We start from the raw sequence: 16,103 nt of genomic DNA on the forward strand, positions 1-16,103 counted from the left end.
AATGGATATACAAGAAGAAGAAGGGGGAAGAATGGAACAGAAAGACAATTTAAACAAATAGCTGATAAAATTTTCCAAACCTATAGAAAGAACTAGATACTCAGATCCAAGAAGTAAATACAACACTTAATTATATTAATCCAAAAAGGTCTTTTTCAAGGCACATTATATATTTTTAAAAAAGGTAACAAGAGACAAGATGGGTATTTTATAATGACAAATGTGATTATATAAAAAAGATACATTTCTCAATATATATGCACCCAACCAGGAAGCACTAAAATATACAAAGCAACTAGTAACAGAACAAAAAGGAGAAGCTGAAAAAACCACAATTATAGAAGAGGACATAAATACCCCATTGATAGCTCTAGGTAGATTATTTAAACAGAAAATCAATAAGGAATTACTGTCCTTAAGTGAAACATTAGACAAAATATACATAACTGACATTTACAGAACCTTTCATCCAAAAGCATCAGATTATACATTCTTCTCTAGTGCATATGAAAAATTCTCAAAAATAAACCACTTTTGGACACAAAATTAACCTTAACAAATTTAAGAAGATTGAAATCACATCAAGCATATTTTCTAACTACAGTTGTTTGAAATTAGAAATAAGCTATAAAAAGAAAGCAGAAAAGACCCACAAATATGTGAAAATTAAACAACATATTACTAAAAATGATTGGGTCAAAGAAGAAACAAAATGAGAGATTGAAGAACACAAAAGGATAAATGATAATGAAAATATTATATAGATCAAAACTTTTTGCAATGAAGCAAGAACAGAGACAAGTTGACATATATATATATATATATATATTTTTTTTTTTTTTTTTTTTTTTTAAATGAGAACAGGGGAGATAGTGAGACAGACTCCTGCATATTACCTGACCAGGATCCACCTGGCAATCCCGTCTAGGGCCAATGTTAGAGTACTGAGCTATTGTAAGCAGCTGAGGCTGATGTGCTTAACTATCCTCAGTGCATGGGGCCATGCTCAAACCAATCAAACCACTGGCTGTGAGAGGGAATAAGGGAGAGAATGGGGATATAAAGGGGGAGAGAAGTAGATGGTTGCTTCACTTGTATGCCCTGATTGGGAATTGAACCAGGGACATCCATATGACAGGTTGATGCTCTATCCACTGAGCCACCAACCAGGGCCTTTTATCATATTTTATGGCTGTTTTAAATTGTATCTAATACACATAAAAGAGTACATTCTCTCTAAATGTAGTACTTCACAATTAACTTTTTATCCAGTAATTTTATACAGAAAATTAAAACTACAGTTGAAATAATTGGCATTCTTATGGACTCTCTCAGACTTGCACCATCATAAAACCCTTCGGCCTTCACAGTATGTGTTTGGAGTGGAAAAAAGCTAGGAAAGAAGATAATATGATGTTGGTAACATATTTTTGCTGAATCTTTTTTGGGGGGGATTTCCAGATAAAATACAAGACACACAAATTTGAATTCCAGATAAAGAACAAATAATGTTTAATAAAAGTATGTCCAGATATGCATGGGAATATTTTTATGGTGATTCACACTACTTTCTATTTTTCCAAAAATGCACTATTATTATTTTTCACCACTGTGAATCCTGTAGATCATAATGGGTGGGGGTGGTTAGCCGAGGTATTTGTGTGTCTATCATTATGGTTGTGTGAAGAAGGACAGGCTCACCAGGAAATGTGTACTATTGAACTAACCATGTATTTCCCAAGTTTATGACTGACATCTTCAAATAAGAATATGTATAAGAAATATTTTTTCTTAATTATTGCAACTGAAAAGCACTAAAGTACATCTCACATACATAGGTAACATGCTTGTGAATGAAATGCATTAAAATGAATTTACATATTCTCATGCATACTTTTTATTCATACTAATGATGATAGGTTTACAAAAATATATAATGTGTCTGCATTTCATCTTCATTTTGAAAATATTTCTCACTGAAATCAGTTACAAATAACTAGTTTTAAATATGATAGTAAAGTGCTTATATAAAGCAGTGAAGAAGTTTAGAAAATAAATTAAAGCAGATACAGTATTAGGAAGTGATGTGTTCATATTTTAGTTGTCAGGAAAAAAAATCCTTTGAAAATTATTCACCACACTTTAGGTATTAAATGTCTGTTAGCCAAATAGTGTATTTTTAAAGAAGAGTGTGTTATTTGGCAAAGAAGTGAGTCGAGTTAGCTACACAGCAAAGGAGTCCTGTTCGGTGGCAGTCATCCAGAAACAATGTAGGTAGTTGTGGTTAGCAAAATTCCAAAATAAACCCCTTATAATCCCACCTACCTGTCCTAAACTGTGAATATGCTTTTATGCCCAAGATTACATTGCTTTACATGGCAAAAGAGATATTGCAGGTGCAATTCAGTTAACTAATTATTGACTCTGAGTTACCTGAAAGACCCAATCTAATCACAGGAGCCCTTGAAAAGCAGTTTTCTCTGGTTGGTAGCAGAAAGGAAAATAAGATTAAAGGCATGAGAATTCAGCACACCATTTCTGTCTTTGAAGATGGGGGGGGGGGGCACATACAAGAACCTGAGCATAGCCTCAGGAAACTGAGAGCAGTCCTATAGCAATAGCCAGCAAGAAAATAGGAACGTTAGTCCTATGATTGCAAAGAACTGAATTCTGCCAACAACCTGCATAAGCTTAGAGACAGATCCTTCCCCAGAGCTTGCAGCCAGGACCACAACTCTGCCATCATGTTGATTTCAGTCTTGTGAGTCCCTGAGCAGAGAACACAGAAAAGTTGTGTCTGAAATTCTAACTTACTGAATGGTGAGCTAATAACTGAGTCTTGTTTTAAGCCATCACATATTAGTTTGTTGAACAGCAATATAAAATTAATACAATGGCCAACTCAGAAAAGTTAGCAGAGTGATTGAAAAAGAAGTATTAGGCATAATATATATCATACCGAAATATATCTAGTCCCTTTCTGCTTTTTATTCTTTTTGGTTTCTCAATCTTTCTGTTTAGATAGGCCATGCCTTTGAGAAAGACATAAAAATAAAAAATCTGCTGTTCCTTTTTGGGCTTTTTAAGGGAAAATTTCTGTACATTATTAAAATCAGAGCCACATGAAATATTACAAATGATTTTGACAGGTTAATTGACAATTTATTGCCACAACTCTCCCATGCTAAATTGGTAGTTGGTGTAGAAAAAAAAAACTGAAAGAAAAAGCCCTTGTTGAGAGTGATTTTAGTGTGTGATTTTATGTTTAAGATTATGAAACTGCTGACAAAATTTTATACCATTCAGAGCTAGTTAAGATCAAAATGTGCCAGGTTTTAAGTAAGTACTTCTTGGCTTCCTGTCACAATATAAAACTCACAGGGCAACCTCTGCTTATGCAACCACTAAATCTAGATTAGTCATCCTTCGAGTTTCACTTTAGGGCCTCCTTAGTCAAAGCGCAAATGGAAAGAGTCTGACTCATGCCCTCTAAGTGGCTGAAGTCCCCAGGACATAATAGAGTTTTAAACCACACACTTCTAGCAAATACTGTGATCTAACCATCTGTAATCAACTGTGACAAAATAAACACTTCTAAAGTTCTGGCAGTGTTGACTATAGACAAGCTGCAAGTGGGAGTGGTTGGAGGAAAATTTCTTTTGCTTTCATACATGGAATTTCCTAAGTGAAAATTTGCGGGCCTGCTTAGTCATACTTAATAGCTATTTTAGCAAGTTTTACCTAAAGTACTTCAGTTTAATAAAGAATATCTGTTTTTTATAAAGAGACACTGTTATGTTTAGGGCATATCCACACTTTAAATTAGTAAGGGTTAACTGAGCCAATTAAACTGCCTGTCTCAAATTAGAATGTAGACATTCCAGTTACAAGAAGTTACAAGTATTCTGCGGAAGGAAACATGTTCACTTAAACTAATAATTAGGATTCGGGCTCCCATGTTGTATTATGTGCATTATCTAGAAGCTGGGGAACCAGCAGGCATGACAGGTTTGAAAAGATCTTACACTTAAAAGTAGGGTACATATAAGGACAAATGAGTCTTTCTTCATTTAGCTCTGTGATTGAAACTTCAAAGAATGAATGGTTTAATGAATATTTAGTAAGCTTCTACTATATAAGTAGCACTCAAAGATAGAATTATGACTGACACAATATACAGAATTAGCTGACTCTTTACGACTTTGTATTCTTTCCAGACTTTTGCTAAAGTAATTATTGTTTTTTTTTTCTTTTATAATTTTGATGTTAAAATCTGCTGAATATTTCATAAGACCCATAATTAAATTATTTTAGGTTTTACTAAGGTAATAATTTTTAAATCAGACTTTCAGTGAGTTGAGTTTAGACGTGTAACATAAATCTCAGATCTTCATCACAGACTTCAATCTTTTCATCTTCCTTATTCAACTTTGGGTCAGTGGTTTCACAGGTATTACAGACACTTAAAGCATCTAGCTTTCCTTTTTAGAAACTAACTAAGTTAAACCCCTCCCAAATGCCAAAATCTCATCAATTTAGATAAAAGGTTAAGAAGGACTTGGAAGAGTAGACAGGCTACAATTATTTTCAAAATTTGCAGATTCATAAAATCCTGGATCCATCTCAAGAGAACTTTGTATCTGGTATGATTCATTGTATGTACACGGTGGCCCAGCTGTTCTTTGGTTCCTCTGGCTTAACTTTCCTCAACAGCAGCAAAAGCAAAAGCTTCCTGGGGGAAAAGTCCATTGTGATGATTGAGTCATATTTTTTCTTGCAACATCCAACAGCTGTTCTTTTCCCAAAGAATCTCTAGCTATTAAATGCCTTCTAATTCAATCTCCAGAATTACTACTATACTACTGTTATTAAGAGCTTGAAACTTAACTCCAGAAACACTTAAAGGTCATTCCTGCATGCAATGCATACCTGAAAACCTATTTTGATTCCACTCAACCTTCAAAATCTTGCCTCTTAATTTTTAAATATTTTTATAACTTTAATATCTTAATCTTATTTTTCTCATTTCTTTCATGATAGAGCCATAACAAGTCTGAAGACAAAGATCATACATCAGCTTTTGCCCTGGTGACCTTATGTATGCCTAATATCTCACTGTATTTATTTAGTGATTGCCGTAAGTTGTTCAGATTGAAATAATTATATACTTCGTTGTTCATGCTACTCTCTCACCATTGATCTGTGTGTGATCTTTTATTATACATTTATCTATGTATCTATTTATGTATACATGAATACATGTATCTATCATCTACCAATGTATATATTTAGTTCTAATAAACTGAAAACCTGTGAATCCACTACATATATGAAATGTAAAATAATAACAATATCTTTCATCTACTTATAGGCAAGCTTCAACATTTCTTTGCCTCCTCCAATAGAGATGAACATTTTCCTAGTCTAATGTTTATTATTCCACAGTTTCCTTGCTTTATTAAAAACATAATTTCATATCTACATATGTAGATATTTACATCTATATCTATATACAAGGTGGGGCAAAAGTGGTTTTACAGTTATGAGTATACAAAATAAAGCTTATTTTTATATTATTATTTATTACTTATATTCTTGTCCATATGAACAACTGTAAACCACTTTTGTTCCACCATGTATTTTCCTGAAGAATATACTGCTTACTATTTTTTTTCTTTCATCCAAAGTGACTTTCATTAAATTCTTGGACACACTTTCTATAATTAATCTCTTATTTTAGGTAAATCTATATTTAAAAAATGTTATGAATATAATGCAGAGAAGTACCATATTCTATGAATTTGTTTTTCTTATTATTAACATCTTACATTACTATAGTACATTGTCACAATTAATGAACCTACATTGATGCTTTATTATTTTATTCAGGTTTCCTCATTTTTCTCTAATATTCTTTTTTTTTTAATTTGCGAATTCTGTTCAAGATACTACAATACACGTAATTACCATTGGCTGTGACTGTTTTTAAGACTTGTTTTTGATAACATGTTTTAAAGAGTATTGAACAGGCATTTTATAAGTTTCCTCTCAATTGGAATTTGTCCGATATGTTTCTCATTATTAAACAGAAATACCATAATATGTTTTGGGAAAGAAGATAACAGATATAAAATGTCATTGTTATCACATCATATCAAAGGTAGATACTACCAATATATAGCCAATGACGGTTGCTATTGATCATCTGACTGAAGTAGTGTATGTTAGATTTTACCACTTTAGAGGTACTCTTTACCTCCGTCCATGTTTTACTATTTGGAAAACTGTCACTATGCAAAACCCACCAATGCCTTTTGACAGAGAATTATATTCCCCTTGTTTAAAGTAGATCATTACTATACTTTATTTGGAATTTTTCTGTGGAGAAGATTTGTCTTATCTCTCTGATTTATTCATTCATTTAATCATTTATTTATATTAGTTTGGACTCATAAACTTCTTTTATATTTTACCTTACAATTTATTCTTATTTTGGACATTGTGTTACTAAAATCACTCCAAAATTTGCCATTGGGAACTGTTTTGTTTCTTTGTTTTTATTGTTGCATATAATTGGGAACTTTTTTATTTGACTTTTGTGTCCCTTTGATGTATTCCCACTAATGTGATTTATATATATATTGAACACATCTTTACTTTCTGGCCCTACGAGATGCTTCAGGATCACTTTGTATGTTTCCTGCCTCATTCCTAGAATAAGCTAATTCTTTAAGAAACCTTGGCCCTTTTATTGGAGAATGATATTAGAAACTAAGAACTTGGCACTAAACATAGCCTTTGCTTCTGGCAAATCATTTCTTTTTGGCCTCCTCAGCTGAAAAAGCAAAAGTGTGTGTGTGTGTGTGTGTGTGTGTGTGTGTGTGTGTGTGTAGTTCTAGATATAATTACTACATCTAAACCAAATTACATAAAAGTTTATACTGGCATCTCTAACTTTAATCTATTACCACATTGATTATTATATTCTTGACCCTTTGCTTAACTATAAATCCACTCCAATAATTAGAAATCTTATTTTAATCTCCTACCTACTTACTTACTTGTAATTTTCAGTATACATTTATAGCAATATCACAATTGTTAACTTATTTATACCCCTGATCAAAACCATTTTGTGAACTACAGTACAGTGCTATGTCCCAAAGTTACATAGGTAAGCACATTTTACTCTACTTTCCTTAATGAGGTTGTGCCATATCTCTTTAATGAGTTAAACTGTTTTGTCATATTCTGCATTTTATCATTGGATAGCCTAATCTCTTATATATATTTTAAATTTGTATCCATGGCTTCTTATTTACTCTTTGTAACAAGCTATAAAATTCAGTGGGCTTTGATAAATATATATATCATGTAATCACCATTATGGTATCGTTTTGTTTCATTCCTAGCTAAATGTACCACATTTTAATTCTGACACTAGCTACCTGGAGTTAGTGTTGAACTCCACATATTTAAGTCAGTCATCCACAATACTGCCCTTCCTTCTGACACCTGCCAACTTCAGGGACTCTTCAGGTCTTCCACATTCTTGATTGATTGCAAATGTGAAGGTTTCTATCACGTTCAGATTTTACTTATGTGGAAATATTTTCTTAATTTGTTTTTTTTGCATTTTAAAAGACATTTTTTAACAGCTATAGAATTTCCTGTTAACATTTTTATGTTTTAGCACTTTAAATATATCATCCACAGCCTTCTAGTTTCAAACATTTTTGCTAAGAAATCCACTGATATTTTTATAAAAGATTCCTTGCTCATGATGACTCACTTTATTCTTGATAATTTCAAGTTTCTCTTTTGACAGTTTAATTGTAATGTACCTCAGTGTGAGTCACCTTGGGTTTTTCCTGTTTTGGAGTTGATTGAGCCTTTTTTATTTGTAGATTCATGTATTTCCTCAAATTAGGGAACATCTTGGCCTTTTTTTAAAATCATTTCTCTGCTGCTTTTTTACTTTCTTGTCCTTCTTGGGCTCTTACAATTTGTATACTTTGTACTTTATGGTCTCTTATAAATCCACTAGGCTTTGTTCTATTTTATTCATTCTTTCTTTTTCTTTATTTCTTTTCATATTTAATAATTTCAAATGACCTATCTTTAGGTTATTAATTCTTTCCTCTGTTTGCTTGAGTCTGCTTTTGAACCGTTCTTGAATATTTTTCAATTTCCCTATATTTCCCCATGTATATGACATTCCCATGTGTAAGATGCACCTTAATTTTGGGGCTTGAAATTTGAAAAAAAATGTATTACATAAAGTTATTGAATTCAAGTTTTATTCATCATAAAATTCATACAACTCCTTATCACTGTCAAAATGCCCATCCATTAGCTTGTCCTCATCTGTGTCTGATGACAAATCACTGTCTACAAGAATGAGTGCAAAAAAATGTGAGAAATGCAAGAAAAAAATCTACAACCACTGTATAACACACACCCAGTTTTTAGACCCCAAATTTTTTTGAAAAATGTGCATCTTATACATGGGGAAATACGGCAGTTATTAAATTTTTCAGCACAAAAATTTTTTGACTTCTACTTATATCTATCTCTTTGGTATTCACATTTTGTTCCTATAATGTCCTCCTGATTTTGTTTATTTCTTTCCATTTTCCTGTAGCTCTTTGAGCATATTTAAAATAGTAATTTTAAAGTCAAATCTATTAAGTCAGTGCCTGTGTTCCTCCAAGGATGATTTCTACCACTTAATTAATTGCCCTTATATGAGCCATGTTTTCCTATTTTTTTTTATTTTTCTATTTTTTTGTATCCCTTGTGATTTTGTTGTTATTGAAAATTGAGCTTCCTCTCCCGGCTTTTGCAAACTGGTTTTGGGCCAGGGAGGTTCTTCACTAATTATCAGGGCATTTTTTGAGCCTTGGAATCAGCCCAAAATGGAAATTGAATGTATTCTTAGGGTTTTTCTGAACATAAGTCTTGCCTGGGACTGTGAGTGCCTTGTGTGTGTGCATTTCTTTTTTCATTTTTATTATTAATTGTATTGGGGTGACATTAGTAAATAAAATTATATAGGTTTCAAGTGTACAATTCTATAATATGTCATCTCTATTTTTGCATTGTGTGCTCTCCATACAACATCAAGAATTTTTCTGTCACCATTTACCCTTTCCTACCTGCCCCACCCCACCCCCTTCTCTCTGGTAGTCACCATACTGTTGTCTGTGTCTATGAGTTTTTTGTTTTTTTTTTTTTTATTAATCATTTCACCTAGTTCACCCAGACTGCCAATGCCCCACCTTCTGACAGTGTAAGATCACCGTTTTTAACTATCTTTATGTCTTAAAGAGTCTTAGAATAGCCTTTTTTCAAGATCCTAATTTATTTTTTTTCAAAGTTAGAGGCGGGGAGGCAGTCAGAAAGACTCCCACATGTGCCTGACTGGGATCCACCTGACAAGCCCGCTAGGGGGCAATGCTCTGCCCATCTGGGGTGTTGCCTTGATTGCAACTGGAGCCATTCCAGCACCTGAGGTGGAGGCCATGGAGTCATACTCAGTGTTCAGGCCAACTCTGCTCCAATGGAGCCTTGGTTGTTTGAAGGGAAGACAGAGATAGAGAGAAAGGAGAGGGAGAAGGATGAAGAAGCAGATGGGTGTTTCTCCTCTGTGCCTTGGCCAGGAATCAAACCCAGGACTTCCACAGGCTGGGCTGACGCTCTACCACTGAGCCAACTAGCCAGGTCAAGTTACTAAATTTTTTATTGTATATTCTCTATTCTCTAAGCTTAGGTATTTGTGGTTCTTTGTCTCTCTTGAACATTTATGAACAGTTTTCAACAATTTCAGCTGAATTTCTCTGCTGGATCTCTAAGGTAGGATCAACAGAAACTACTCATTTAGGCAGATGCACAAACACATTGCAAAATTGTAAAAATACTTTTTCTGTTGTTTCCAGACTTAGGGAGGGCATTTGGAACTGGGCTACCTCCTTCACCTCACCAGACCATCTAACCCTAGGCAAAAGTAAACAAAATCACTATGAAATGTTCTACTTGTCAAACATGGCTTTTTTTTTAAAAAAACAGTGTTTGCTATGTTGCTTTAAATATTTGGTTGCTTCTAAAGTTCCCCAAAGTCACATTAGCCAGCTTTTGGTTACATTTTGATGTCTACACAGAAGAACAAGGTCTTGTTGTTCTTCCTACTCTACCATTTAGCCAATGTATTTCTCAGATTATGGCTTATTTTTATAAGTGTTACATGTTTACAAAACTGTGTTTAAATTTCCTACAATAAAAGTGAAGATTTTATTTTTCTTTGCCTTGTTAAAATTTGCCATTTCTATTTTGATATTTTTAAATGTTGTGATAGCTAAGGTTCTTCACAGAATAAAGATGAATAGGACACATGTATATATGTATAAGAAGAATGTCCCAAAAAGAGATTGTAGTACTTTAACTGTCGACTTTTGGTGGTGATTACACATCAGGCAAAACAATCTATAATCCGTATCCGAAGCTTTTCTTCTTGTGTCAATTGACTGCAAGGAACTTCCCAAAAGGCCATAAATGGAGGCTGGAAGAGAGAAGGCTGTGTAACTAGAGTGGGTATCATGGACATTTGGGCTACTTCTTCATGTATCTTGAACTTTCAAGACCTGTTTGGAACCAGTCATGTGTATATAACCTGCTTTTTATAAGAGTTTTGTCACATGCACCACATTTCATAACTTGGTTGATCAGATAACATTCAGTTCATGACAATAAGCTCAATTGGCATGGTAATTTGTTGGCCTATGGTAAAGTTTTTAGTCTCTACTAAGTTCCAGTAGCAGGCTAACAGCTATTTCTCAAAAGGGAAGTGCAGTAAGTAGTCTCCCTTTTCTGCAGGGAATTATTCAAAAAACCTTACTGGATACTTGAAACTGCCCATAGTACCGAATATTTTATATGCTCTTTTTCCTTATGTTTACATGCTTATGTTAAAAGGTTAATTCATAAATTAGGCATAGTAAAAATTAAAAACAATAAATAATAATAAAATAGAGTAATTATAACAATATACTCTAATTAAAGTTTTGTGAACGTGGTCTCTCTCAAAATATTGTACTGTACTATACTGATACTTCTTGTGATGATGTGAGGTTTTATATATAAAGGCAAGTTAATGATATAAAGTGATGAGAATGACATAGGCATTGTGATGTAGCATTAGGCTACTCTAAAAGTTACTTGAATACAAGCAAGAGATACCGCATCAAGTTATGTGATAATTGAGGTGACAGCTAAGTGACTAATGGGCAGGTGGCATATATACCATGGGTACATTATATAAAGAGATAATTCATATCTAGTTGAGATAAAGACAGACAGCACAAGATTTTACCATGCTACTCAAGGTAGCACACAATTTAAAACTTATGAATTTTTTCCTAGAATTTTCCATTTCATATTTTTAAATGGTTGACTGGGGGCAATTGAAACTGTGAAGAGCAAAACTGAAGAGAAAGAGGGACTTCTGTAGATAACTGCAGAAGATGACAGGGCCTTGTTCCAAAATTTTAAAGACCTGAGCTGCAATTATTTTATAAAGGCCAACCAAGGGCTCCAAACAACATCTTATTTGTCACTGACACTTCAAACACCAAGGGATCTGGTGAATCATATGGCCCAAATGGCAGAACAGTAACACTTCAGGTCTCTTAGAATTAGTGTCACTTCAGAGCCAGTGTCAGCGGTTCCCAAAAGTTCTGATTATTTCCTTTTATCTTATGTACAGTTACCTTAATAGAAAGCTGTGTGTCCCTTTGGAACAGGCTGAGAGAAAAATAAACAGTATGAATTTTCAACACTATACCAGTATACTTTCTCAAGTATCAGTGACTTCACTCTCATTCAATGTTGTTTTCAGTTTGTAAACTGACTTAAGTTTAGAAATTGATTGAGAGGCAATAACTCTTTGTTTTTATTATTTGAATTACATTTTTGTTTCTTTTACTTAGATCTTCTGCCTATACAGGTCAAGTAAGAATGTAGTAGGACCCTATCTATTTCACTTCTAAGAACAACATGCCTAACTAGCCAACATCATAGCTCTGTGCAAGTCATACTATTCTGATTGTTGCTTTGATATGGCTACCCATCATGGTAACTACATACAGTGTAACTGACCTTTGATGTTTGAATGCGGCCACTTGGCTTCTGCTACCATGGTACACAATTATTACAATTACATTTAGGTTTTCCATTGAGTAGCTGTGATTCCCCTTGTAAGGTCTGGCCTACAGAGAAATGAAGTCACTAAGATCTTCAAAAATCGTGGTGGTTCCCTCAAAAATATATTTCTCAAGGTATGGTCCAAAGTTATCTTCTGAGCACTCTCAGTGTGGGTGAATAGGTCTTAAATGAGAAACCAACTCTAAGATTCAAATCTTCCTAAACTTCCTAATCCCTGGCTCTGCATTAATCCAAAAGAGATGGGCATTTTCAAATCATTCATAGTGGGCCATTTTTTGATCCATGTTTTAGCCAATGAACTGAACAAACTATGAGAGCCTTAACTCCCCAAGAAGCAACAATAAATGTAGATTATCTGCTTAATGAGCCCATATCAATATTTTTAAGCCAGTGACATTTTATGTATCTTTCACTATTATCACACACTCTTACTATCCATTTCTATACATGTTCCCAAGATTTTTGTCTGTATAAATTAGAAAATTCAAGTCATTCTTTTCAATGTATCACAACATTCTTTTTTTTTTTTTTTTAGTTTTTCTTTATTGATTTTATCCAGAAAGGAAGGAGAAGAAAAGAGAGAAAGACAGGAAAAACAAGCTGATTCTGTATGTGCCTCGACCAGGAATTGAACTGGCAACCTCTGAGCTTCAGACAGATGCCCTAACCAGTGGAGAAATTACCAGGGTATAACACAACTTCTAATGAGTCACACTTTGTATTACAGCTTAAGGGCCCTGCTGGAACTTGAGTCCAGTTAAAGTGGAGCAGTAAAGGTAGATCCTGAGAAGGACCACCATTGTCTTGTACAGAAACTTACTCAGGGGAGGCCATTAAAGTTTTCTCAGACAATGTAGGGATAATTTTTTCAGATGGTGGTAGAAAGGTCTTTCCCACTGGAATGAGAGAAACTTTTCTCATTGGGGTGTGCATGGGTGTAGAGTTATGTCCTACTTGCAAAGAAGACTCATCTGAATACAGGGGGCAATATCCAAACTTCACTACAGTCTTCCCACACATCAGTGCCCTCACTTTAACCATAGACACCCTGTAAAGATAGGAGTTCAAATTACATAACTATAACTCAACCAATCCAGGACTAAGTTCGGCACTTGACTTTTATCAATTTTGGTCCTGCAGTAGATAAAGTCCTCTTTCAAGGCAAACTTAGAAGTTCTTAGGTCATTTATGCTGAGTTTGAGCTATCTGGATCCTCCTTAACCCAGCAAAGGTGACAGAAAGATACCTACATTATTAGAATTGTAATATTGTCTTGGTGAATTAAATCTTTATCATTAAGTAATTAATCTCTCTTTTCTAATTATACATTTAAAAATATCTCTATGTCATATGTTATAAATGACAAACTGGATTATTTTATTTTATTTATTTATTTTTTTGTATTTTTCTGAAGCTGGAAACAGGGAGAGACAGTCAGACAGACTCCCGCATGTGCCCGACCGGAATCCACCCGGCACGCCCACCAGGGGCGACGCTCTGCCCACCAGGGGCGATGCTCTGCCCTTCCGGGGGGTCGCTCTGCCATGATCAGAGCCACTCTAGCGCCTGGGGCAGAGGCCAAGGAGCCATCCCCAGCACCTGGGCCATCTTTGCTCCAATGGAGCCTTGGCTGCGGGAGGGGAAGAGAGAGACAGAGAGGAAGGAGGGGGGGTGGAGAAGCAAATGGGCGCTTCTCCTATGTGCCCTGGCCAGGAATCGAACCCGGGTCCCCCGCACGCCAGGCCGATGCTCTACCGCTGAGCCAACCGGCCAGGGCCAATTATTTTAATTTTTATGATGTATTAATGACCATTCTTTTGTTTTCAAACATTTGTCTCTTCCTCTCTCTCTCTCTCTTTCTCTCTCTCTCTCCCTCTCATGTGTTTTTTTTTAATATAAAATATATACTTGGTTTTTATTATGGTGTTGTTTTTATTATTATTATGATTAATGCTACTCTACCTGTCAATTACTGTTTTTGAACTGGTCAAGTCAATGTATACATTGAAGCATATAAATATTTGTGCTTGTTTCTACCAACTAATTTTTTTATTTTAATTTAACTCAATGTGTTCTTTGGAATATGTGTTATAGGATAATGTATACTTAAGAATAATGTATCTCTTTATCTTTTTTTACTAAACATACTGTCAACAAGAAATGTCCAAATTTGTAGAGAATTTTTATAAAAATTCACTTGAGCTAAATTGATGACATGCCTGGAAGCAAGATCTCAAGTACTTCGGAGAATGACAGTTTCGCAGTTTCTTTCATATATTTGGAATTGAGGAAACATAAGGAAGATTTCTTGAAGGTGAAAGAGAAATACAGGATACTTAACAGATTATGTACTCCCTTGAGTGTAGTTATTCTGCCTTCCAGGGGACTGGAGAAGAGGATTACTCTGGCATTTCAAAAGTATGTTAACCTAGATGCATAAGAGCAATGGTCAGGGCTTGCTTAAATATTTTTTTGCTAAAGAAATCATAGCTTGTGGAGTGACTACCCACCATGAGCTGCTCATTTATTATTGTATGATCAGTTCACCCTGTGAGGTTACTTTCATTCACTGAACACTTTCTTGTCCACAATACACACAAACAAAAAAGCACCAATATCTATAGCAGAGATTCATGCTTTTCTACTAATTGAAGAAAAATGTTGGATGTTCTCATACCCCTTGATCTCCCAACAACCCATACCCCCAATATCATGCTGTTATTTTGTATAATTTGACTCTATGTAACTATGGATATAATATGTTTTTTCTCTCTCTCTTTTTTTTTTTTTTTTGGTATTGGCTATATTTTTTAGACAACAAACTTTATCAAGGTATGTAATCAATATTACTTTGAATATATCTTGCAGCATCTCCTTTATTTAGTTCATTATTTGATTAAATCTCCTCAAAATGTTTGAAAAGTGAGTCTTGTGTTGCAAATTTTGTGAGGCCTCTGTGGTGCTGTATATTTTTTATTATGTGCTCATATTTTCATGATAATTTAGGAAGATTTAAACATTCTACTTCAAAACTATTTTCTAACACTGCTTTACATAATATTACTCTATCTTCTGTCATGTAGTGTTGGTTTTGAAAAGTTTTTTAAGCTTATTCTTATACTTTTTGTAGTTAGTCTCTTTCTATTTGGAAGTTTTTAAGTTGTTCTCTTTGTCTTTTATCTTATTTATCTAATTATGTAAGTGTTATTTTTTTTCTTCCTATTTGCCTGTTTGGGTGTTCAATATGATGTATTTCATCAATTTTTGGCTACTAGTTGATATTATTTATTATTTCTTGTAAATTTTCCATTTCCTCCTTCTGAGACTCACATTATAAAAAAGAATAGCAGTCAGAAAGTATGACCTCTGGAGCTGATAAATCTGAGATCACATTTTTGTTCTCTCATTGACTGGCAAATTACTAAATCTCTTTGTATCTCAGGTATACTGCTCACAAAAATTTAAGGGATATTTCAAAATGAATATGAAGTGATAAAAAAAGAAGCATTTGATTTTTTTTTTTTATTAAAGAAGAACATCAAAAAAGCAAATGACAAGTCAAAGAAAGTTGTTCGGTTATGAAAATGAGGTGCAAAACTAACTTTTATTTCATTGGTGAAAGTACACTATATAAAAGGCTGAAAGTACTAGAGTACTTGTAGGTCTTATCATCCCCTAATTTTTGTGATCAGTGTACTTTTTCAAAAGGAGAATGATGATAATAGAACTGACCGAACAGTTTGTTGTATTAACTCTTTCTGATCCATATTAAAAAGTTTTATATGTATCTACTATTATTCTTCTAGTTTTTACATTTTGTTTATTTTAGATTTTCTTTCCCTTTTCTAGACCATTTCTGTTTCCCTCTGGGAATGTTTGTCAAT

This window comes from Saccopteryx leptura, chromosome X, assembly GCF_036850995.1.
Source record: "Saccopteryx leptura isolate mSacLep1 chromosome X, mSacLep1_pri_phased_curated, whole genome shotgun sequence".
In the NCBI taxonomy this organism is placed as follows: Eukaryota; Metazoa; Chordata; class Mammalia; order Chiroptera; family Emballonuridae; genus Saccopteryx; species Saccopteryx leptura.